At 43.5% G+C, this 26826-nt stretch overlaps 1 pseudogene; it reads right to left on the reverse strand.

The window, feature by feature from the left end:
- Window positions 1-2506: 2506 nt before the first annotated feature.
- The window catches only part of LOC140214429 (venom metalloproteinase antarease TserMP_A-like), a 35197-nt pseudogene continuing 10877 nt past the window's right edge, over window positions 2507-26826 (reverse strand).

Below are 26826 nucleotides of genomic sequence, written 5' to 3' on the forward strand. Positions count from 1 at the left end.
GAAATTCCAAGCACTTCGTTATAAAGGCATTTTTCCGCAAAAATTGAGTGCAACGTGAAGGTGATAAGTTTAGCTTGAAAGACAGAGCAGGCCCCACAGAATCAGCAAACTGAGAGAAATGTGGCCACAAATAAAAATGGCTGCATCCACCTCGGCAACTTCGCAGAAGGTAACAAGTCCTGATCAAGTCCTGCACGCTATCTGCAGCCTTGGTTTCCATATCTCCGCAGGTCAGCTTCAACGCCGAGGTCTTCACACCAGTTATACGTGGTGCCCTCGCCAGTTTCTCAACAGGTGCCTTCTTACATCTAGGTTCACAATTCAAGTGCATGCAGCACACGAGTTTCTTCAAAGCTACGTCCATGGTCTCAGTGAATCATGACATTCAAGGAATTCCACAAAAACACGAGAGCAACGAGCGCGGGTGCGCCACACCGTGGCAGTAACTGCACGCCAGTGTTGGAAACCTCGGAAGCCAGTTTTCTTCTAACTTGGATAAAATGTTTCATCAAATTTCCCTAGATTTGTGAAAAATGTGTTTGTTGATCAGTTTGTTAATGATTTCTCCAAAGATAAATATTTCGTTGGCATTATGAAAATAGACTGCAAGGTTAATAGTTCAAATTTATTTTTTAGGTTATCTTAAGAGATTCGAAAAGTGAGGTCACTGTACTCAAGCTGATATAATGTCACAGTGACAACGTTTATACTAACAAGAGTGTCTCTTGCTTAAGTCATATTCCCAGTAGAAGAGGTCCGCGTGTTCTTGCAGCTTTTTGTTCTCCAAGCTTGCTTTGCATGGAAATTTACCAGGTTTGTAAGGAAGTTTGGTGCGACTTCACGACACCAATGTATTAGAGGAGAACAATTTTGTGTTTGCACGCGGTAGCACCACCACAATTATACGCTTATACATAATTTGCAGTGAAACGCGCAGATAAGCGACCAATTTTTATTTTTCTGCTAAAGCACAACTCGACCAAACATGTGACCACAGGGACTCAGTCCAAGGTTGCTCTTCCAATGGTCCATTATCGGTAAGCTTGGGTATATGCGTTCATAGTCATCCGTTTAGCGTTACGAGCGCATTGTCGTGCTCGCCGCTAGGTACACGTGTCTGCTTACGCCCAGATTTGAGCGTATTCTACCTTTTTCCCAGCTTCCTGACCACTTTAACTATACTTCGTTACTCCGGCGTAGAGATATAAAGTGTCGAAGAATAAATTGTTTAAATATTTCAAGATGGCTGTTCAGGTGCTGCACTAAATGCTTGTTGCACAAAACAAATAGGGTATCAATACTGGAAGTATTAGAAACCTGCAATCCTCCTCTTTTCCACCCCTTTCACAAATGAATCGACGCTCCCTGCGACCCGTCGAAAGCACGCCAAGATATTGTGTCACATGCCAAGAAAAGTCTGTATTGCCAAGGGCACTCGTTGTAGGCTTCCGAGTTGTAGGATGAAGTCCATGTTGTTTTGTAATAATTTCGTGTTAAGGTTCTTTTTTTCTTGTCAATTAATTCTAGGTTTTTTTAGATAGGTTGGCAGAACCATGGCCGTCATTCATCGTTCCTTTCACTGCCCGCCGGATATTCAGCGGCAACTAAAAGCTGTCTTTGTAGAGTGTCGTACACAAAGAGGCGGTTCTCAGAAAAAATAGGTCAGAAGTACGCGATAGCGTAACTGGATTTTGATGATTTGACCTTCCGACAGCGGCGCCCGCATGTACAGTCGGTGACATTGCACACTGTGATTTATCAAAGTGACGCTTCTGTACTTCGTATCTATTGCGGGCATTGCTATGTACCGTGACGGGCTCGCGTAGGCTCCGCCAAGTTTGAGTTTTCTGTTGGCTATGTCAAAAACGGCTGAAGTATGCCTGTAATGTTATAAAAATGTGCGTGACCAATGGAGGGATCAAACCTGTCTTCCAGTACAGCAGCCCAACGATCTAAGCACTAGGCCATTTTTTTACGCTTTATTTAAGTAGAATACTGACTGTGAACCATCAGGCCGTGGTTGCACGCATGTGCCTCTCATGGCGAGATTAGGTTTTGAAACATCTGGCGCATACGTCACGTGCCAAACGGAATATTACAAACTGCGCGAGAACGGAACTAAGATTAAAGCGAGGGCAAGAACTTGCGCAAGAGAATACGAGACTGTCTTTATTAAATTCTGTAGTTTTACGTGACAGAACCACCATATCAATACTAGGCGTGCCGTAGTAGAAGACGGTGGCTTAATTTTGACCTCCTGGGGTCCGTTAACGTGCTCCCAACCCATGCTATACAGGCGTTTTAGCGTTTCGCCCCCGTCGAAATGCGGTGGCATCGGTCGGGATTTCAATCCGAGCCCTCGGGCTGAGCAGTGCTATGTCGTAGTCCCTACGCCACCACGGCGGGTCACCAGAGTACCTTACTAAGCGTCAGAAAAGGAGTAAAAAAGACGACAACCTGATAGTCAGACCTAAAGCAAAAGGCATGAGCGGTTCTACTTGCGGGAGAATGCATCGCAAGCGATGCTGTTGTATTACCGTATTTCATTCATTACAGATTGTGTACAATTCACATTAGCAGTGCGTGCACTGATTCCACATTTGTGTTATCACCACATCCGTCAATATTTCCTTGTCCTGTGCCGCCACGGGAACATCCTTTTTCTCGTAGTTTCTGCCCTCGGCGTTGGGCTTGTTTCTGCATGAGAGGTCTCAACAACATCAATTGATGTCGGTCGATCTGTCTGTCCCTTAACGTCACAAGATTTTTCCACGCACACTCCTTGTATGCAAACCTGCAGAGAAGACGAATAACCGGTTTAGTGTCCTCTTAGTCAAAAAATGGGGGCCAAATTCGCTAAAACTCTCGTTTGTAAGAACTGCTTTCTGTTTACCTCTTGCAGTGGCCAATACTAGTCTCCCTATATGTAGTGACTTACTCGTACCTTTTCTTACGAACGGTTCTAGCGTAATTGATTTGATTCGTTATGCATGCTTGTAAGGTGACCTGTGTCTCAAGGGTAAGTGTGATAAAAAATTATGACATGTATTACGAATATGACCGAAGAAAAATCTATACTTTAGTATTGTCTGGCGTATCCCACCTGCGCAACTGTTGTTTACTGCAGCCGGGCAATAACGCTTACGCAAGTCTAAACACATTACTTGCGCATCAAGCTAGGCAAGCGTGAGTGATTAAGATCGAGTATCACGAAAGTGATGATGCTGGTCAAACATATAGATGTGCTCAGTATTCGTAGCCTAATGACGCTTAAAACGGCCTGGCTCTCTTTAAAACTGGCTCTTTGGGACAGTAGAGCACACATGAACTTAGGTATTAGTCGAATGAATAAATAAAAATTACTTATCCGCTGAGGAGAGTGCAGGAGCATCGAGAGAAAAGGCTAAACACACCTTCGCGGTTTGCCGACCCCGTCGAGCATAGCTGTAGCTACGCTGCGAGTAATAAACATTTACTCTCGCGAAAGTACCACATTGTGCCGGGTAAAAGGCGTGTTTGATAGTCATAACTTAATGACACGCAAGCTCTCTGAAGCCAGTACAGCTCAGATAAACCAGATAACATTAACCATGGTCGGAAAAAAATGAGTGTGATAAATACCCCCTAAGAAGGAATGTACCGCAAGTTGATGCTGGGAAATACTGAGTGCGCTAAGTGTGCATCGTTAGAACTTTTCTTTATTCGCTTCGGTTGTCACGCGGAATAACGTCAGAAAGGAATTAAATATAAACCTGTAAGTCCGTTTCGTGCAGATACTGCAAAAGTGACTCATAAACTCTATTAGGCATATATTATACTTATGTTTCGCGTTAGACTATATTGTTTATACATTCATCTACTGCATGTTTTTCTGGTGAGGTTGTATAAGGATCACTGAAAAAGAAAGCTTCAATTACTTCCCGAGCTTTTTGATCTTTACTCTTTGCTAGGATCCGCGCCCCTGCAAAACATCCTAGCAAAGAGTAAAGATCAAAAAGCACGGGAAATAATTGAAGCTTTCTTTTTTGGAAAGAAAGGAAGCATGTGCGTCAGCGACCCGTCAATATCTTTATCTATGGCTGAAAAGAAATATTTAAGCAGTTCGCTTCCATATCAGTGTTGATGTGATTGTGTTCCTTGCGTCTAAGACTGATATATAAGTGTGTGGTGTGCCTCCGAATAAAGCAGTTGTAAGTGGCGCTCTGTCCCGTCTCCTTCCTTGTGTCGTGTGTGTTTTCGCGCCTAGTACCCAAGATGAATTGTGACCAACTCGCCCAACAAGACGTCCTTTTTTTATACAATTCGTCGCATGATAAGTTGATATGTAATTTCGTGTTTTCATTACTTGAGATGGTTTCTAAAAAAGGTTCGTATTACTATTCTTCGAAAATTAAACATGTGTTTACTGCCTTTTTCAAAACAAGCGCTGATCCGAAAGGTGTTTTCTCTTCGTTTTCTGTCTTTACTTCTAAATATATCATTGATCGCGAGTACCTGCACATTCGCTGATGCTACACAATTAAATTACTTTAGTTCTTCACTTGTACGCCTAACCTCAACGAATAAGGTTTCGAGGCAAGCACGAAGTACAACTAAACTGCAGAGAACACTAAAAGTAGTTATTTTGTTGTTGTTTTTTTGTGATCAAAGGCAGGCCTAATCATACAAAGGCCCCCGCCGCACACATTACAACGACAGTGAAAGGAAAGCATTACACCATTTCTGGAGTATCACTAAGGTACAAGAACGTATCTTTTTCTCTGAGAAGCCTGTACAGGTTTCGTTTTCACTTTCGTGCTAAACGCTTATGTGCGTGACACCATCTCCCTTATATGAAATTTCCTCCACTTGCAAGCATCCTAAGAAAATATTTTCCATATTCTGTGTCTTGCGCTTCAGCCTAATTCTGCGATCTGCTAGCCTCCTGGTTAGCTCACGCAGATTGTAGAGCGGGCGCACCGAAAATGAGTTGGTTCCAGGTTCCGTCATGGCAGGAAAAGAGCTTGTTTTTCTTCAACTACTGTTTTATTTCTGAGAAATTTGTATGGGTTTCCCTTCCTGCTTTGGCAATACTCTTTAGGGATGACAATATTACCCTTTCTTGAAGCTTCCTCCACAGCGAAGGTTTTTGCTGAACTGATTTGCCAGACTACAAATGTGACTGCCAGGATTGGAGCGTCACATTTACTTCTATTATTACGGTAGTTAAACGAGTCCAGTGCTAGTGAACCTGTCTGCCTTGCATTTATCCTTTTCTCACTCTCTCCTTATGGACCTCGCGCGCTCCCACCACTGGCCAAGCAACTCGATAAAACGCAAGCGGTCGCGTTTAGGCGAGTTGCAGACAAACACATACCCACACCCAAAGTACATTAACAAAAGCGACCTATGTAGGCTCTGTTCACAAACAGGGACACTCACACACATAATGTGGAAATGCACCTCGCTACCGCTTTCTCAATCCCCCCGTCAGCAGCGAGACTGACTGGACAGCCTGGCTCAGGTCCGGGAACGTCGACTTACAGCTTGAACTGTCGGTCGACGAAAGGCCAAGCAGGCCCAGGGCCTTACTTGAGCCCGATCCCTCAGCCACCTCCCCCTTTCCTCTTCCCCCTTTCAATAAGGTTTCCCACCACCACCACCACCCCCACAGTATAAAATTATCTCGCGCGTCTGCTCTTTTTTTACAATGCTCATGCACAATTTTCTGCGCTATGCCCAACGCCTCTCCTACTTGCAGTTCCTCTCTAAATAATACCACCACGTCTTGATGTTTGTGACCTGAGAGCTTCTTAATGTTCTAGTACTTTACGCTGACGTGTACTAAGCATGCAGAAGTTGTAAGTCTTTCGGCCGGTGCTTACATGTTGGGGGCCACATTGCATGTAGTCCAACGCGTCTTGTTTTAGGACAAAGGATATCTTGTAATGTTCCGGTACTCCATTAGACCAGACATACGTGTACATTTTGGAAAAATGACAAGACACAACACAGGAGCTTTGATTGACCTGCAAGAGAAGCATAAAGATGAATAATTTCATAAAATATTTGTTTAAGATGGCATTGTACGCGAGGCCGTTTATACTCCCGCTAGGAGTACGAAATATTGATACGGCAAACATTTTATTCTTACAGTGACGTATTCATACGTGGAGTTTTCCTTGTCGGTTGGCAAGGCACTGCAAAATTTTTTAATTGTCACCGTCATTCCTGGGTACACACGCTTCACAATGCTGCCCGATGATGACACCTTCCAGCACGCTGGTCCTGCACGGCTGAAATTCAGAAATGGCAAGGCAGTTGCACCGACAGAAGTGGTTGAGATTCTTTTTTTTTTGGAGGGAGTACTTCTTTTACTTGTAACGGTGCAGTCATGACAGTACAACAGCAGACGAAATACGCATGGTGTATTCGGAGCTGTACAGTATGCTATGCTAAAAAAATTCAGTCCCTGAATGTAACAGGAGAGATGTGCGAAAGCAATTTTCGAAGCCCGATCGAATGCGAATCGAAAACTTCCAGAATCAAATGGAATCGACTCAAACAGCGAAGACATTTATAATAAATTTCCAACAACGAAAATCCGTTTTCACCATCGATTATCATATCTCAACATATTAAGGACGTCAGGAAGTTTCTGTCATTACACTAAACGTCATAAAGTGTTGTTTCTTAAAACCATGACCGCAGCATTAGGAGTAAACCCGCAGCATATCGGTGGGCGTGAATGATGGCTGTTAATCCTAAAAAATCTGGCTCCCTGAGCTAAGTACATCACATTCCACTGCGTTATAACTTCTTGTGTTTTATGTCTACTATGTGACCGCAGGGGTCCAATTCATCGCACATTTGCGATTAAAATGATTCCTAGAACTGCTATAAAAATATTCGTGTTTAAAAAGAATGAGCATTCAATTCGAAGACCGAATGAAATAAGGCAATATTCTGTTCTGTATGCGATATTTCTGAATGTTCGCCCAGCCTATAACATCACAGCACCGGTCTGCGATACAGAAAAATGTAGAAATTGATAGGCACCCCTGAGTCAACCGTTGCTTGGTCTGGACTAGCCTGCCCCCGAAACTGGTCTATGCGTAGCTTTTAATCTTTTACACTGCAAATAGGTTCATTACTTCTCAAACGCCTTTTCGCCGAGGAGATTGCTAAAGTGTAGCCTGCAACGCCAGTGAGTTACACTGGAGCGAGGAGTTTCTGAAGTAACACAAAACTTGCTTCCATTTACCTGACACTCTTTTACAACTAATAAAAATTTAACTAATACCAAGTGACCAGTCGAACATTGCAATTTTGAGAACACAGGTGCTAACAGACTGGTAGAGCAGTCATGATCTTTCGATGTCAATTACTGCGAGTAACGGTTCCAAGACCCCATTTTCCACTTCTTTTCAGTGCCCCAGGAGAACCTGAAAAAAAAAAACCCTATGGTATAATACTGGAACATGTCGAGCCAACTCTAATGGGATCAAGAGAGCTCCTGGTGAGTCTCGGAAAGTAACATTAGCATGCTTCCCCGCTACCTGAACAACTCCCGGAAAGTGAATAAATACTAACAGCCATCGACTCAAGAGACTCATCCGCATAGGCCGACATTCACGAGTACAGTGACTCAGGCCTACTCTACACGCGCGAAGTAAGGGCGTTAGTAAAATACAAGGTGTTTAAGCGGGAGAGAAGGCTGGTTAACATGAGGACGAACGAAATTTGGTGACAGATGGTTTTACAAGGCCTGAAGGTCAACATGAGTTTCGGTGGATGTCAGCATGCGCGCAAGTTAGCACCTTCGAGTGACTGTAAGCGTAAGTGCCGACAAGTATGAACGCAAATGAATCCGAGCGAGTACATTGTATGGGAACATATCGGAGAATAAGTGTCCGCTTGCTATGTTGAGGTATGCTGGTCGGGCACTTTTGAAAATCATCTGAAATTCTCTCTCGCAACTCGGATGTAAGCTCGCTTAATCGTGACTTTACTCTGGCTGTTTGGTTCACTGCTCAAATGGATATGTGAACTGCGGAAAGAATTACGAGTACGCATAAAAAGGCGCATATCCAAATTCATACAAAGGCATGCTACTGTTTGTATGTTTCTTCAAGACAGCAATTATATATCCTGCAGTCGCTGCACATATGCTAGTGGGACCTTAAGGATCGACGTTTTTTTTTTTTTTTTCTTCGATAGCAGTGAGACTTCAGCGTAGCAGTGTGAATGGCAGCTAGGTTTGAAAGATAACGAAATACAAAACGGGCACGAATGAAGCAATATAAACATTTGCCAGAAAAGGCTTGCATACGTTTTTAATGATCGATCATATGTTCGGCCGATTCAGCTCAGAATGAAAACTAAAATCAAATGACAGAAATTGAACTGAGGCGTAGCAAATACAGTAAAATTTAAAACACTGGGATACGCATACAACGCTTTAAACAAGGCAGTATATTTGACAAGAGAACATGTACATAAATGAAAATGTACAATGCCCTGAATCTTGAGCAAAGTTTTTAGAAACGTAATCAAACTTGTTCAACTAAAAATTAAGATACGCGGGATGCAAATGAGAACTGGTTCCTAATTCATGATCAACTAACACTGCTGAAAGATAAACACGTGCCTAAAGTCACCATTACCACATCTACAAAAAGTACATGGTTAACAAGACGCGTGAAACGATGCATAAACAAAAAGAAACGGTTGTACGCAAAAGCTAAACTGACAGCATCTGAACACGATTGGAACAACTACCGCACACATTCGGAACTGTGCAAAAGTGAAATTGAATCAGCGAAGGACAAATTTTATACCAGTGACCTTTCACACATGTTAAAAAACAATCATCAAAAATTTTGGCAGGTTGTTAATCTAAGTCACAGTTGAAACTCTTCAGTATTCATAAATAAAGAAGGCATCTTTCTTACTTCCCTTGAAGTAGCAGAGGAATTTAACCAATTTTTCAGCTCAGTATTCACTCATGAGAGCCCCTTACCTACTGACCTACAATTCCCAACGCTGCACTCAACTATGCCTGACATAACTGTCACGCCAGAAGGCGTATATTCTGCCATAGACCGCCTCCCTACTAACTCGGCGCCCGGGCCCGATGGAATATGTCCTAAATTGCTCAACATAGCGAAGCCTCTAATATTCCCCATCTTAGCCGCCATTTTTTAGCGATCAATAGATACGGACTGTGTCCCAAACGACTGGAAAATTGCGCGTGTCATACCCGTTTTCAAATCTGGTGATACTTCTAACCCGTCAAATTAGAGGCCAATTACGCTAACCAACATCAGCTGCAAATTACTAGAACACATAATCTCATCGGCCATCATGAGCTATCTGGCGAAACATAACTTCTTTTCTGCGAATCAGCACGGCTTCCTCCATGGTCGATCTTGCGAAACAACTGTTCCAATTTGTTACTGACCTTCATTGCACTGTTCATGCTCACGCTTAAATAGACGACGTATTTGTAGATTTCGTCAAAGTGTTCGATATCGGTCCACACAAACGTCTAATAAAAAAACTTGACAATCTAAACATTAATTCGAGGATTATTTTTTGGATTAAACATTTTTTGGCCTATCGCTACCAATCAGTCTTGGTTAATGGTCATTCATCAACCCTCTCCCACGTTAAATCTGGAGTACCACAAGGGTCTGCACTCGGACCTATCTTATTCTTAGTTTATAATAATGACATAAGCAATAACCTGAGTTCTACGGTCAGATTGGTTGCAGATGATTGCGTGATATACAGGCAAATTAATGAGCCTTCTGACTCACTTCAGTTACAATCTGACTTAGACAAGATTAACAATTGGTGCACGCACATTAGTACACATGGACATTAATACCTCGAAAACAAAAGTCGTGACATTTACCACAATATCTGACCCCGAACCTTGCCATTGCACTCTAAACAGCATAACCATAGAATCGGTCATCATCATCATCATCAGCCTAGTTACGCCCACTGCAGGGCAAAGGCCTCTCCCATACTTCTCCAACTACCCCGGTCATGTACTAATTGTGGCCATGTTGTCCCTGCAAACGTCTTAATGTCATCCGCCCACCTAACTTTCTGCCGCCCCCTGCTACGCTTCCCTTCCCTTGGAATCCAGTCCGTAACTCTTAGTGACCATCGGTTATCTTCCCTCCTCATTACATGTCCGGCCCATGCCCATTTCTTTTTCTTGATCTCAACCAAGATGTCGTTTACCCGCGTTTGTTGCCTCACCCAATCTGCTCTTTTCTTATCCCTTAACGTTACACCCATCATTCTTCTTTCCATAGCTCGTTGCGTCGTCCTCAATTTCAGCAGAACCCTTTTCGTAAGCCTCCAGGTTTCTGCCCCATATGTGAGTACTGGTAACACACAGCTGTTGTACACTTTCCTTTTCCTTTTGAGGGATAGTGGCAACCTGCTGTTCATGATTTGAGAATGCCTGCCAAACGCACCCCAACCCATTCTTATTCTTCTGGTTATTTCAGTCTCATGATCCGGATCCGGGGTCACTACCTGCCCTAAGTAGATGTATTCCCTTACCACTTCCAGTGCTTCGCTACCTATCGTAAACTGCTGTTCTCTTCCGAGACTGTTAAACAATACTTTAGTTTTCTGCAGATTAATTTTCAGACCCACCCTTCTGCTTTGCCTCTCCAGGTCAGTGAGCATGCATTGCAATTGGTCTCCTGAGTTACTAAGCAAGGCAATATCATCAGCGAATCGCAAGTTGCTAAGGTATTCTCCATCAACTTTTATCCCCAATTCTTCCCACTCCAGGCCTCTGAATACCTCCTGTAAACATGCTGTGAATAGCATTGGAGATATCGTATCTCCCTGTCTGACGCCTTTCTTTATAGGGATTTTGTTGCTTTCTTTGTGGAGGACTACGGTGGCTGTGGAGCCGCTATAGATATCTTCCAGCATTTTTACATATGGCTCATCTACACCCTGATTCCGTAATGCCTCCATGACTGCTGAGGTTTCGACTGAATCAAACGCTTTCTCGTAATCAATGAAAGCTATATATAAGGGTTGGTTATATTCTGCACATTTCTCTATCACTTGATTGATAGTGTGAATATGGTCTATTGTTGAGTAGCCTTTACGGAATCCTGCCTGGTCCTTTGGTTGACAGAAGTCTAAGGTGTTCCTGATTCTATTTGCGATTACCTTAGTAAATACTTTGTAGGCAACGGGCAGTAAGCTGATCGGTCTATAATTTTTCAAGTTTTTGGCGTCCCCTTTCTTATGGATTAGGATTATGTTAGTGTTCTTCCAAGATTCCGGTACGCTCGAGGTTATGAGGCATTGCGTATACAGGGTGGCCAGTTTCTCTAGAACAGTCTGACCACCATCCTTCAACAAATCTGCTGTTACCTGATCCTCCCCAGCTGCCTTCCCCCTTTGCATAGCTCCTAAGGCTTTCTTTACTTCTTCTGGCGTTACCTGTGGGATTTCGAATTCCTCTAGGCTATTCTCTCTTCCACTATCGTCGTGCGTGCCACTGGTACTGTATAAATCTCTATAGAACTCCTCAGCCACTTTAACTATCTCATCCATATTAGTAACGATATTGCCGGCTTTGTCTCTTAACGCACACATCTGATTCTTGCCTATTCCTAGTTTCTTCTTCACTGTTTTTAGGCTTCCTCCATTCCTGAGAGCCTGTTCAATTCTATCTATATTATAGTTCCTGATGTCCGCTGTCTTACGCTTGTTGATTAACTTAGAAAGTTCTGCCAGTTCTATTCTAGCTGTAGGATTAGAGGCTTTCATACATTGGCGTTTCTTGATCAGATCTTTCGCCTCCTGCGATAGCTTACTGGTTTCCTGTCTAACGGCGTTACCACCGACTTCTATTGCGCACTCCTTAATGATGCCCATGAGATTGTCTTTCATTGCTTCAACACTAAGGTCCTCTTCCTGAGTTAAAGCCGAATACCTGCTCTGTAGTTTGATCCGGAATTCCTCTAGTTTCCCTCTTACCGCTAACTCATTGATTGGCTTCTTGTGTACCAGTTTCTTTCGTTCCCTCCTCAAGTCTAGGCTAATTCGAGTTCTTACCATCCTGTGGTCACTGCAGCGTACCTTGCCGAGCACGTCTACATCTTGAATGATGCCAGGGTTCGCGCAGAGTATGAAGTCGATTTCATTTCTAGTCTCACCATTCGGGCTCCTCCACGTCCACTTTCGACTAACCCGCTTGCGGAAAAAGGTATTCATTATCCGCATATTATTCTGTTCTCCAAACTCTACTAATAATTCTCCTCTGCTATTCCTAGAGCCTATGCCATATCCCCCCACTGACTTGTCTCCAGCCTGCTTCTTGCCTACCCTGGCATTGAAGTCGCCCATCAGTATAGTGTATTTTGTTTTGACTTTACCCATCGCCGATTCTACGTCTTCATAAAAGCTTTCGACTTCCTGGTCATCATGACTAGATGTAGGAGCGTAGACCTGTACAACATTCATTTTGTACCTCTTATTAAGTTTCACAACAAGACATGCCACCCTCTCGTTAATGCTATAAAATTCCTGTATGTTACCAGCTCATCATCATCATCATCAGCCTAGTTACGCCCACTGCAGGGCAAAGGCCTCTCCCATACTTCTCCAACTACCCCGGTCATGTACTAATTGTGGCCATGTTGTCCCTGCAAACGTCTTAATGTCATCTGCCCACCTAACTTTCTGCCGCCCCCTGCTACGCTTCCCTTCTCTTGGAATCCAGTCCGTAGCTCGTAGTGACCATCGGTTATCTTCCCTCCTCATTACATGTCCGGCCCATGCCCATTTCTTTTTCTTGATTTCAACTAAGATGTCGTTTACCCGCGTTTGTTGCCTCACGCAATCTGCTCTTTTCTTATCCCTTAACGTTACACCCATCATTCTTCTTTCCATAGCTCGTTGCGTCGTTCTCAATTTCAGCAGAACCCTTTTCGTAAGCCTCCAGGTTTCTGCCCCATATGTGAGTACTGGTAACACACAGCTGTTGTACACTTTCCTTTTGAGGGATAGTGGCAACCTACTGTTCATGATTTGAGAATGCCTGCCAAACGCACCCCAACCCATTCTTATTCTTCTGGTTATTTCAGTCTCATGATCCGGATCCGTGGTCACTACCTGCCCTAAGTAGATGTATTCCCTTACCACTTCCAGTGTTTCGCTACCTATCGTAAACTGCTGTTCTCTTCCGAGACTGTTAAACAGTACTTTACTTTTCTGCAGATTAATTTTCAGACTCACCCTTCTGCTTTGCCTCTCCAGGTCAGTGAGCATGCATTGCAATTGGTCTCCTGAGTTACTAAGCAAGGCAATATCATCAGCGAATCGCAAGTTGCTAAGGTATTCTCCATCAACTTTTATCCCCAATTCTTCCCACTCCAGGCCTCTGAATACCTCCTGTAAACATGCTGTGAATAGCATTAGAGATATCGTATCCCCCTGTCTGACGCCTTTCTTTATAGGGATTTTGTTGCTTTCTTTGTGGAGGACTACGGTGGCTGTGGAGCCGCTATAGATATCTTCCAGTATATTTACATATGGCTCATCTACACCCTGATTCCGTAATGCCTCCATGACTGCTGAGGTTTCGACTGAATCAAACGCTTTCTCGTAATCAATGAAAGCTATATATAAGGGTTGGTTATATTCTGCACATTTCTCTATCACTATTCTATAGCCAGTTTAAGGGCGGAGTAGTTGGAAGGCATACTTTATAGGAAAAATGGCCGCTCAAGGAGAAGAGCGAACTCGAGCGGCTTTAGAGGCTAGGAAAACTGCCTTAAAAATATTTAGACTTGAGGGAAAGCTTCGTTAAGAAACTATAACACGGCAATCAGCACTCGAATACGACGAGAGAAATTACTGAGACGTGGAAAATTGCCTTGAAAAAAAATCTGGTTTGCTAGACAAATGCTTGTATGTATTGAACCTCTTAAAAGATGAGGGGTGAAATATGCGCTCACCGAGAGGGCATCTTCAGCACGAGACATCCCCAAGGCACCTTACAGAGATGTGGAGAGCTTCGCGGCCGGAACGAAGCTCCCTCTCCGCCGGCCAAGAGGGGGAAACGCGTTTTCCGATCGCTCAAGGTTGCGCGGACAAAGCATAATTCTAGCGTCTAGGAAAAGCTTAACCAGGTGCGATGGCGGCACGCATGGCGTGGGAAGCTAGCCGCCAGAATAACTATACCAAGGACTGCTGCTGATGAGGGCGAAATACCTTCGTGTAATTATAATAACCCTAATAGGACTACTTTCGAAAAAAAAAGGAAACGGCCCAGAGGGCTATACTACGAGAGCTATGACTGATAGTTTTCTATATATATATATATATATATATATATATATATTCATCTCATCTATGGAATCGCATGCGCGCGCTGTTTCTTTGTCTCCGCGTGTAGTACAGTTAAGAGAGCCAGTTTAAGGGCGGAGAAGAAGAAAGAAGAGAAAAGCAAAAAAAAAAAAACTGCAGCGCCGTGGTTTTAAAGCGCACCCGTTGTAGAGAAACGGAATGCGATATAAGCGTGCGTAGCCATGATACGCACACGACAAACTGCCTTAAAATATTTATACTTGAGGGAAAGCTTCGTTAGCAAACGATAGCACGGCAATCAGCACTCGAATATAATTATAACCCTAATACTAATTGTAAATATTCATCTCATCTATGGGATCTAATGCGCGCGCTGTTGCTTTGTCTCTGCGTGTAGTAGTTGAGAGAGCCAGTTTAAGGGCGGAGTAGTTGGAAGGCATACTTTATAGGAAAAATGGCCGCTCAAGGAGAAGAGCGAACTCGAGCGGCTTTAGAGGCTAGGAAAACTGCCTTAAAAATATTTAGACTTGAGGGGAAGCTTCGTTAACAAACTATAACACGGCAATCAGCACTCGAATACGACGAGAGAAATTACTGAGACGTGGAAAATTGCCTTGAAAAAAAATCTGGTTTGCTAGACAAATGCTTGTATGTATTGAACCTCTTAAAAGATGAGGGGTGAAATATGCGCTCACCGAGAGGGCATCTTCAGCACGAGACATCCCCAAGGCACCTTACAGAGATGTGGAGAGCTTCGCGGCCGGAACGAAGCTCCCTCTCCGCCGGCCAAGAGGGGGAAACGCGTTTTCCGATCGCTCAAGGTTGCGCGGACCAGCTATTTCCTTATTACCGTTACCAGCTATTTCCTTATTAATCAGGAATCCGACTCCTAGTTCTCGTCTCTCCGCTAAGCCCCGGTAACACAGTACATGCCCGCTTTTTAGCACTGTATATGCTTCTTTTGGCCTACTAACTTCACTGAGCCCCATTATATCCTATTTACTGCCCTCTAATTCCTCCAATAGCACTGCTAGACTCGCCTCACTAGATAACGTTCTAGCGTGAAACGTTGCCAGGTTCAGATTCCAATGGCGGCCTGTCTGGAGCCAGGTATTCTTAGCACCCTCTGCAGCGTCACAGATCTGACCGCCGCCGTGGTCAGTTGCTTCGCGGCTGCTGGGGACTGAGGGCCGGGGTTCGATTGTTGTATTCATATAGGAGGTTGTGGCCAAGTACTGCACCAGGGTGGCCAATCCTGCTCTGGTGAGAGAGTGCGTTACCGGTTCTGGTCACTGGGATCAGGCCGCACTCCAGGCCTGTTTGTGCAATTTTCTCAACACACGGTTTTTTTTTTGTATTTTCCGGTGGAGAATTGCGCGGCACCGGGATTTGGATCACGGTCCTCTTGCAATGGAGACGGATACTCTACCGTCCCCGTAGGAGTTAAATTAAAGATTAATTTATGGGGTTTTACGTGACAAAACCACTTTCTGATTATGCACGCCGTAGTGGAGGACTCCGAAAATTTCGACCACCTGGGGTTCTTTAACGTGCACCTAATTCTAAGTACACGGGTGTTTTCGCATTTCGCCCCCATCGAAATGCGGCCGCCGTGGTCGGGGTCCGATCCCGCGACCTTGTGCTCAGCAATCTAACACCATAACCACTGAGCAACCACGGCGGGTCCCGCAGGAGTTGTACGCCTCATTGAACCTACAGTGGTGCCCTATTTGATCAGTCAAGGTGGACCAATCTGAGCTCGGTTATACCGCATGGATGGCACTCGGCTAGAGAACCTGGTATTTATGACCTGCACATGTGAGGCCATACATATTTGAAGATATATATCTTTCTTGTTTTTTTTTTTTTAGGAGGGTTCCCGTACAGTGATAAAATAAAGGAAAAGGCATTAAAAGAAAGAAAAAAAAAGAAATAAAAAGGGGCGAAAAAAAAAGGAACATAACACGTGATTTGAACTCGTGACCCTTCGATGTTGCCCGGAAAGATAGCTCAGTCGGTTGGTTCGTCAGGCCCCAGGCTACTTTCAAGCGCCACAGCTCCTGCTCCGAGCCTCACACTTACGTGGAAAGAGACTCATGTTGTCCGCGATTCCGAGTGGCTGGAAGGCATACTTTCTAGGAAAAATGGCCGCTCGAGGAGAAGAGCGAACTCGAGCGGCTTTAGAGGCTAGGAAAACTGCCTTAAAATATTTAGACTTGAGGGTACCTGTCAAGAATCGGTACCTGTCATAAAATATTTAAGGGTCCATTCAGCATCCGCCCTTTCATAGAACATTCACATAGATACGGTTATTACCAAGGCTTCTAAAACACACGGATTTCTCAGACGCAATCTGCGTTTAGCTAATGCAGACACTAAAATTTTAGCATACACCACATTAGTGCGCTCGCAGTTGGATTATGCCTCTTTGATTTGGAACCCGTACCAAGCATACTTAATAACAAAATTGGAGTCTCTTCAAAATAAAGCCGTTGGATTCATGTCGAAGAACTACTCGCGTACGGCAAGTGTGACTGAAATAAAGCAAGCTCTCAAGTTACCTCTTCTTGAAAGAACGCTTTCCATTCTGTCCTTTTATTCACAAATTATATCACAGCCGCTATTCTTTTGCTATGTCCCGTCTCACGCCAGCGCATCACATATTCCCGCGCATTGACCACCAACTCAAAGTCGAACCCATCTTTGCTCACACTAATCTCTTCTTTCAATCGCCTCTCGTCCTAGCTATCCGTCAATGGAATCTTGTGCCTGGCACCACTGCATCTGTCATTGATTACAAAGCGTTTGTAAGCAGCTTGAAACGTCACATTGAGCTGTAACCTTCATCCTTCCCCTCTCCCCATCTTATACATGTGTGTATATATAACGCTACTCTCTGTAACAATTGAATGTTTGTTGATGATTGGTGCTGTGTGTCTTTATATATTAAGGTGTTCTTTTCAACATGCTGTTACGGGCAACGACTTCTGTACACATCGTAGTACTACGTTGCCTTGTACTTACTGTTGTTCCCCCCTATGTAATGCCTGCCCGGGCCTTTAGGGCATTTGAATAAAAGAAGATTCTGACTTCAATAGTCCAGTAACAGCATTTCAAAGACAACAAGTATCAGCAGTCAAATCTAAAATCCACAACATTCAATTCAGTGCGGGTCAGTGTATGATATGCATGGAGTTTCAGGGAACACCTTGGAGAATTGTTAAAACTTGTCTGTGGCAGACAGCAATGTACTAGCCCATGAGTTGACATTACTTGCAAAAAAAATGAAATGCGCAATCGATTAATTAACTGAAATGCACTATGTGTCTAACTAATTACAACGGGGCACATATAATTCACAAATTATCGCGGGTGGGACTGCATGCCACATCCACTTGAAAATAACTGTGTGGATGACACCATTTACGAGATGAGCGCCGTCAAACTTGGTCTAAAAATGCACTGTCGTTCCAATTACTTTCTTCACAAGACAGCCTTTTATGCATTGAAGCACTAAAGTAACGTGAACACCAATGCATATTTCTGCAGAGTTCAGGAATAAATATATAGAAACTCGTGTCATCCGGAGAATTCGTTCCAAGTGGATCCGCATCGCTAGGGTTTGTAGAGAGAGAGAGAGAAGGGAAGAAGGAAAGGCAGGGAGGTTAACCAGACTGAGTCCAGTTTGCTAGATTGCAATGTGTGCCATAAGGTAACTAAATAAAAAGATAATTAGTGGATTTCCGTCAATAAGTCGATTATCCCTTTCATTTACTTGTGCAAGTAATGTCCCCCTCATCGAGTAGATCAGCTTATGGACTACAATTGTGCTATCTGGCACAGGAAATATTTTTTTATTTGACAATGTTGGCTAAAACACTTTGAATCTATCTGTTCAACGTCAAAATTCCTGATTGAGAGAGTGATAAGAATTCTTGCTGCTCTCTTTATTGCAGAGTAAAAGTTACGAGCCTAATGCTTTCTCTTTAATTTACGGTTTATGAATCATTAGTAAACAAAATTGAAGCTGTAAATAAATGAACTACTTCTAGCATTCCGCAAATGTTTTCATCTAAATGCCAAAAACCTTATAAGATTTGTAAATTTGTATATAAAGAAAGGCTTTTTCCATTAACACGCATCTAGATAAAAGCTTCTGAGGGGAGAACTCAAGCGCTTAAAGGCTGGGCTTCCGCAGCTGTTTTCGGTCTTACCGGATAACATGCCGGATTTGCTTCAAACTGCACAGCGAAAAACGGTGGAATTCAGGCCCTTTGTTGACGTAGCTCATCATATTTCCGTCACTCCAAGGACAATCTGTTGCACCAGGGTGTCCTGGGATGTCCGGATCTGGGCCGTCTCCGTCGTGTTTTGCTCCCAGCCTTTGCAACATGCGCAATGACAGTAGACGTGAGACTCAGAATAACCCTGTGTTGTTAAAAAATCTTCAAAGCTGCTCATAGATCTCAAAAGATGTAGAAGCAGTTTCTTTAATGCGTGCCAAGCAAGACAGGATCACAGACGAGAACAAAGTTATGAACAGTAGAGAGAAAGTGGGGAGAGGAAAGGCAGAGAAGTCAACCAGGCAATCGTCCTGTTTACTTGCTACAGTGGAGGTAAGAGAAAGGAGGAATAGAAAGAGGAAGAGAGCGAGCAGTGAGGGCGCACGTGGGAGGATGTACAGGAGCACCATAAGCGATCTTTCAAGCTGGCGCGCTTTAAGTAATACACTAGGGCACCACTCGCTTTTTGTGCCAGTCACGGTTGTGGCCATGGTCCCAGTTTTTTTTAAAGAAAGAATTGTCCAGTAGGTTTAATGTTGCCTCAAAAGAGAGGCATTGGACTTCATAAGGAGAACAAATACAGTAGTTGAACAATGTCACATGGGGGAGCACTTGACTGCGAAACAACGTTTTCACCAGTCAGAACTTAAAAGGAACTGCCATCGTTACCACCCGCCACAAACAAATGCACCGAAAAATTATACAATCATTCCAAATTGGATCGCGATCAAAAGGCACGTGTTCTAGCGCACCGCCAGTAGCAGCAGATGACAAACACAAATCGAATTTCTTAACACACAAATTCGCGCGCATACGACTTGAAACGCCATGTGACGGCGTGCATCTTGCTTACTCTAGATTTATACACTCTTTGCGGCGTTCTCATCAAAGTGTTCATAGCCTGCGCTTCATGTGGGTCTAGTGTCCTAGTCCATCGCGTCCTGGTCCATAATACTGCTTCGCAGCGCAGTGGTTCAACATGTCACCGAACCAACTAGCTCACTGCACCGCATTAAGACATTTCACCTCACTTTACTTGTACCCCCGCTTATTGCCATTGTTCGCCGGGTGCCGAAGACGAAAATTTCATATAAACGCCTTCAAGGCGAGCAGCTGTATCATAGGCCAAGGCGCGATACAAGACCTCCATAAATACGGCGAGTAGTCTTGGAGAGCCCAACGCTTGTAAAACAAACAAAAATAAATAAAGAAAACAAAATTACTGCATACTGTTTACTGCTTGCTTTATTGTATAAGTTTAAAGAAAATAAACATTCATCATCCAGTATTTCGGACTTTCTTGAAGGCTTATGCCCAGCCAAACATGGTACTGGCATCCAGTTTTTTTTCCTCGGCCTTTTTTACGGAAGTTCTTGCACAACATTTATTTTTTTGTTGGTTTGTTTTACAAGCGTGCGGCTCTCCAAGACTACTCGCCCTCTGTTTGGCGTAGAAAAGTTTCGATAGGTTTAATAATGATGCCCTTCCAGACACCGTTTGAGCGCATAATGTTTATGGAGGTCTTTCGTCTCTCACCGGTGACAAGTTATCATTCCCTCCAAATTAATTTTCTTCCTCCCTTCATATTTTCAGCATTTCAATTTTAACGACAGCTAATTACCCCTATGCATTCCTTGACTTCATTGCTTGTTGGCTTTATATGGTTGTGATTAGCAAAAATCGAGCTCCTCTGTTTCCCTTCTTCTGGATCATTAGTACTGGGAGTCTCGAATCTTGAAGCCTTGCGGCCATTAGGTAGTGTACGAGGGTTTATCATCCACGTGCCGGCTCTCCTATGTTCACGTGTTACGTGACGCCATCGGGCAAAAAAGGATGTTCCACAACCACCTATCATGGCCCGAGTGACGCTGGCTAAAACTCGCAGGGTTATATCTAGTAAACATAAAGCCCCAAGTTAGTGAAAGAATTGATGGCCGTCGCCGTAGCAGAAATGGTAGTGCAACGCATGGGGAGGTGTGGGTTTTTCTCCCACTGGCGACAAGTTCTTTATTCGTCAACTTTCATTTTCCTTTTCCTTCACTATTTCCGGCATTTAAATTACCACTATTCATTCCTTCGCTTCATTGCGTGCTTACTTTATATATGTAATCTTGGAATGCATCGCGTAACCGCACAAAAACAAGGGACAAAGAAGGAACACACAGGACAGGCGCGCCTGTCCTGTGTGTTCCTTCTTTGTCCCTTGTTTTTGTGCGGTTACGCGATGCATTCCAATAACGACCACCAACTAGCCGGCTTATCCCTGTTAAATATATGTATTCTGTTAGTAATTACTCCTATATCCAATAATAACATACGATATATGGGTGCAAACAGGTTCTTGTATACAATCCCTATATGCCATAGCTTTTGGATGTTTTCGCAGTAAAAGTACAGTTAAAAGGCAGATGACGATGCGTCCTGTGTCATTCCTGTCCTAATTAAAGGGAGGTGCATGCGAGAGGTCGATCTTACAGATGAGCAATTTCGTGGGCAAAAGTGTGCCTTCCACTGAAGAGTCCCGGGCTGTCTTCCCCGAGTGCGACGAAGTGGTTTGTGCAGACACCGGAAACGAAGCCGATTCCTAGAAAGAACATAATGGTTGTAAATGTGCACGTGCCTGAATTTGTTCAACTGATACAATTATTGTTTCGTTAGCGCGTTTCTTGACAATTCATACCGTTCGTTGTAAATCTATCCTATGCTAGCGTCCAAAACATTTGCGCCACCTCCTCTCCCTCTCTGCCTTTTTTTGACATATTGTACGTCATAACGTTATGGGTCAACGTTATGTTTTGTTTTCTTAAAGTTTTTTTGCGGTGTTCACGCTAAGAAAGCTGGAACTGATGATTGAGATGCAAGAGGACGAAGTAGTAAGGTTGACATTGTACAATGAACAACTTATATTAGTGCATAGCCCGGGGGGGTAGGGTGCAATATATTCGACATGTGATTACAGGCGTCACTTTCGAGAAGAGGGTTATTGCCATAGCTTGACAAAATTAAACCACTTTTATGTCAACGTAGCTCTTTATCGCAATGAGTAAGTCATTCAGAATGACGACTATAATTTCATAAGTGCCGATCATAAAATACAAAAAAAAAAAACAATATTTCTGCGTGTGCACGCGTGTGCGTCTCTGCGTGCCCTGCTTTCGCCAAAAGAGAGTGAAGTCCCTGGAATTCACTCAATATAAAAAATGTTTTTCCTAGTGCCTCATGGCGTGCTAATTGATAAAATCTTACCTACCTAAACCGGCGTCCGTCAGTTTGCCTTTATAGATGGTAAACACGTTGAGCCTGCATGAAATATATGAGACATTTTCTTCTTAACTGTAACTAACGCTATGCCATGGGTTCGTAGGACAGAGCGTAGAGAAAAAAAAGTACCCCGTCATGAGATAGACGCAATCTGGATAGCCATATTCTTTCTTGTTTCTTATGGCGTGCAATTTGAACATTCCTATTGTTAGGTCGTCGAACAGGTAACCGTCCTTCGGCGAAACAATGTAGTTTTCCTTCTGCTCACACATGAAAAGTGAACACAGGTTCAGCGCAAGTAATTCTGGGCAGTAGAGCACGCGGAGACAATCGTAAAAGGCTCACCTGACTTCTTTCAAGGCCTGTAAGCAGGAGCTTCACCTTTGGATTTGACGTGGCTTGGTACCTTATGTTTGCCTAAATATAAAGAATGCGCAAAAATAAGTGTGGTGCGTCAGAAAATTGACTTACTTCACCGGGCTCGAGCTTCAATGGCGCTGGCGAGAAGTGTCCCTTTGTCACAAAGCATTGAGCAAAAATAATTTTTGCAACAGCAGTGGTTCAGACAACACCGTCAGAATGGGACTTACCGTGCGATTAGAGATCACCGTTAACGTGAAAGGTAAGGAAGTGCTCCAAGGGTAATTTTGCCTCTGTCAAAATGTTTGCTTCAGGATGAACGTTTGCTTCTTCGCCGATCCTTATTTACCTGGAATCTCAATTTGCATGTGGAAAGGCAGTCTTCTCTGGATTTCGCCCGACAAGAAACATGTATACATATACCAATGAGTCAATTGCCTCCTACTTCTCTCTTCTCCTATCTTGCTGTTCCTACATTCACCCAGGCTAGTACGTATTTGGAATACTCTATCCATGCAGTATTTGATAGACTTTTGTGAGCATTGTGACAGCTGTCCTTGGGCACTTCCGGAAATAAATGAAATGAAATTTTGGTATTTCAGATACACATTCGTAAAGCAGAATTTTGTACAGTAACTTAATTACAACCTGGTGCCTTTTTTTCTCTTCTCTTTTTTAAGATTCATACTCTGCAGATATAGGGGAATGGATTGTCTTAATCCATGAGAAAATGTCACGAATCAGCGCAGAAATAGCGGGTGTGCTGCCCTGCACCTTTATGATGGCTGTGTGCGACCGTGTTTCCATGATGTTCTTGACTTTTTTTTTCGCCTCGGTGAATTTAGGTTAGCGGCCAACTTGGTCTGCAGTAAACGAAAAGAAGCAACAAAGTCGCGCGCACGACAAAGACTATCCTTTCAGAACTCGCCAGCGAACAACGCTCAAAATGCAGCTGCACAACAAGTATGCTTCTAAATCTAGTGCGACATTGTGGGATGAGTAAGGTGTGACATCATTATTGAAGTACATCTCCTACAAGCACTTTTATTTATATTGAGTACAACGCTGGTCTGCTGGAGAGCGGCTTTCAGTGTAGGTGGCAATATTTAAAAACAACCCAGTCTCATCATCATCATCAGGCTATTCATGTCAACTGCAGGACGAAGGCCTCTCCCTGCGATCTCCAATAACCCCTGTCCTGCGCAAACCGATTCCAACCAACACCTGCAAATTTCCTAATTTCGTCGCACCATGTAGTCTTCTTCCGTCCTCTACTGCGCTTCCCTTCTCTTGGTACTCATTCTGTTACCCTAATGGTCCAACGGTTATCTAGTCTAAGCATTCAATGACCTGCACAGCGCCATTTTTTTCTCTTAATGTCTATTAGAATATCGTCTATACCCATTTGCTCTCTGATACAAACCACTCTCTTTCTGTCTCTTAAAGTTATGCCTAGCATTCTTCGTTCCATCGCTCTTTGCGCGGTCCTTAACCTGTTCTCAAGCTTCTTGTCAGCTTCGAAGTCTCTGCGCCCTATGTCAACACCGGTAAAATGCACTGATTGTATACTTTCCTTTTCAATGATAACGGTAAGCTCCCATTGAGGAGCTCACGATGTCGGCCTGAATTCCCTGAAGTTCCTTCTCATGGTTCGGGTTCCCAGTGATTAGTTGACCTAGGTAAACGTACTCACCCACAGACTCTAGAGGCTGACTTGCGATCTTGAGCTCTTATTCCCTTGCCAGGTTATTATCTTTGTCTTCTGCATATTATTATTCAGCCTCACTCTTATACTCTCCCTGTTAAGGTCCTCAATCATTTGTTGTAACTCGTTTGCATTATTGCTGAATAGAACAATATCATCGGCAAACCGAAGCTTGTTGAGGTATTCACCGTCGATCTTTACACCTAAGCTTTCCCAGTTTAATAGTTTGAATACTTCTTCTAAGCACGCAGTGAATAGCATTGGAAAGATTGTGTCTCCTTGTCTAACCCTTTTCTCTATAGGTATGTTCCTACTTTTCTTGTGTAGAATTAAGGTGGCTGTGAAATCTCTGTAGATATTTTCCAGGGTATTTACGTAAGCAAAATTTTAAAAGCAATGCTTCCCGCAGGCGACGAAAAGTTTTTCGCCATTTAACCTTTCACTTTGTTTGAAAAAATAAAGCGCTTCAGTGATGTAGAATTTATTTTGTTTTTGAAGTGTCTTGCATTTTCAAAGTATCTTGAAAATAACGGAATACATTTCTCGGTATTTTGTACTCTGCATAGGTAGTTCTGCAAATCGTATAATTCGTAATTTATGGAGTAAATATTTTCCCTAGCATTAGTACATTGGCCTAACAAGTTTCTTTTTTTTTTAGCATCCTGTTCAATATCGGCCTTCGCCTGCATGCAAAGAGGCTAGACCGAGCTGTTGGGATGGAGTTTCTCTGGAAGCTGGGCGAGATCAGATATTTCGCTCTTGATTCTGTTTCAGTGTAGCCCGTATTACTGCCAGCGTGTTTAGGGTGTTGGCCATATTCCGCTTGCTCGCACTTCCCGATTGTAGCTGCCCGTTCATGTCGTTCGTGATTGCTGAGCACGTATTAGCTGTATCTGGATGAAACGCAAAAACACCCGTGTACCTTGCATAGGTGGTACGTTAATGATTCCCTGGCGGTATAAATTATTACGGAGTCCCACCTACTATGGCGTACCCCATAAACAAATCACGGTTTTGGCATGTAAAATCCCTGAATTCACAGATTCGCTGTTGCTGGTTTATTCTACCCCTTTAATTTTTGGCCGGGACATGATCCAACTTCACAAGAATGATTCAGCAGTACCGTAACGACGTTAGGAAAGGCGACCCTAGCTCGAGTGCCTTGGCGTAAAATGACATGTCTACTAGCCACATCACTGCATGGGATTCTGCTGCCTCAATCGAGACCTAGAAGTGTCTACCTTCGCCGACATTCTCCAAATATATATTAGGGGTGGGCGAGTATTCGAGGTTTCGAGTACCACACTTGAACAGTTTATACTTGTATTCAAAAAAGAACTATTCGCTGTTTTCGAAGAATTGCAACTAACAAAATACTGCGCAATAAAGGATTTTTAAAGGCTGCTTACCTTCCCTGTCTGTTAAACAAAGTATCGCAATTTATCGCAAGTGAAATAATGACAAAGATGTTCAAAGCAATGCAAAAATATGGTATTACAAGCTTTGTGTATTGTGTTGAGGTGAGAACTTACATGACAACCTGTGATTTTTGCTAGTCTGTCATTTACTAATGTCAGTCTAGTCACGCACGATGTAGCAGTTTTATGTTTCATGCTGCTATCAATGATGTTTTCCTCGCAACAGCCCATTTCAAGTATTTCTACGGCACACAAGTGCTTCACCAGTGTTTTTCTTCTCGACGACGTCCATCTTTTCTTTTCGCAAACCACCTTCTCTGCAGTCTTCATGGAAAGCGAGTAATAGACCACCGTCTTTTTGGAAAGCGAGTAATAGAGCAGCCATGATCATTCTCGGAAATTATTTAGTTCTGGTGTTGTACGTGCCGAAACCACGATTCGATTATGAAGCATGCCGTAGTGGGGGACGCCGGAATAATTTTGACCACCAGGGGATCTTGAACGTGCCCAAATGAACGAGACACAGGCGTTCTTGTATTTCGCCTCTCTAAAATGCAGCCGCAGCGGCCAGGATCGGATCCCGCAACCTCGTGCTTAGTAGCGCGACACCATATCCGATAAGCCACTTCGGCGAGTCATTCTTGGAAAGCACCTTGGTAACTAAGCTCTAAACATGTGGTGAGTCCTTTCGCATAGTTTTTTATTGACAACTAGTGAAGGTGTGTTTAAAACTGATCCCTTGTCCCTGATAGCTGTCCTTTTCGCACTAGACGGCTCACTCGTAATATTCCTGCGGTAAATGCATGCGTCTTCGTTTGACCTTTAGATATTTGATTCACTATTCGATACTTACTATTCCTATCCGAAAAAAAGTTCATGAACGCGCCAAGAACGCACACACTAGGCACAACTTCAGTAAGCCAGAACCAATCAGCCATGGTGGCGTCGGGGAAACGTGCTTGTCTCGAACTACGGAAGCCCAGGCTTGATTCTCACTCAGACCATAAAGTACTAAATTTCAAAGCCATTACTTTACTTTGTTTACAGCAGCCTATCGGAGAAATGTCACGTCAGTCAGAGCGTTTTATGACGTGTTCTTAGTCTTTACTGATTGCGGTGTCTCCCGTTTTTGATGCCATTTTGCATAATGGGGCGTATAATGCTATCGCATTAAAAGTTGATATTCGCCCACCTCTATTCTTTATATATTCTATCGACAACACACACGATTATCGCGACGGGGAATGGGTAACCTTCCCGATGTATACACGTGCACTTTCTTTCTCTCTCTCTCTTGCGCCACCTTACGAAAAAATAATCGAACACTCTCACGTTCCTCTTCGTTGCGAACAAGGGATCCGAAGCGTTCCCGAAACGTAAATTGTGTGTGTGCTTTCTTTCCATCCTTAGGCGAGTGCACGTTTCATTTCGACCATGGCAGCCAATGGGAAATGCC

This window comes from Dermacentor andersoni, unplaced genomic scaffold (assembly GCF_023375885.2).
Source record: "Dermacentor andersoni unplaced genomic scaffold, qqDerAnde1_hic_scaffold ctg00000044.1, whole genome shotgun sequence".
Classification (NCBI taxonomy): Eukaryota; Metazoa; Arthropoda; class Arachnida; order Ixodida; family Ixodidae; genus Dermacentor; species Dermacentor andersoni.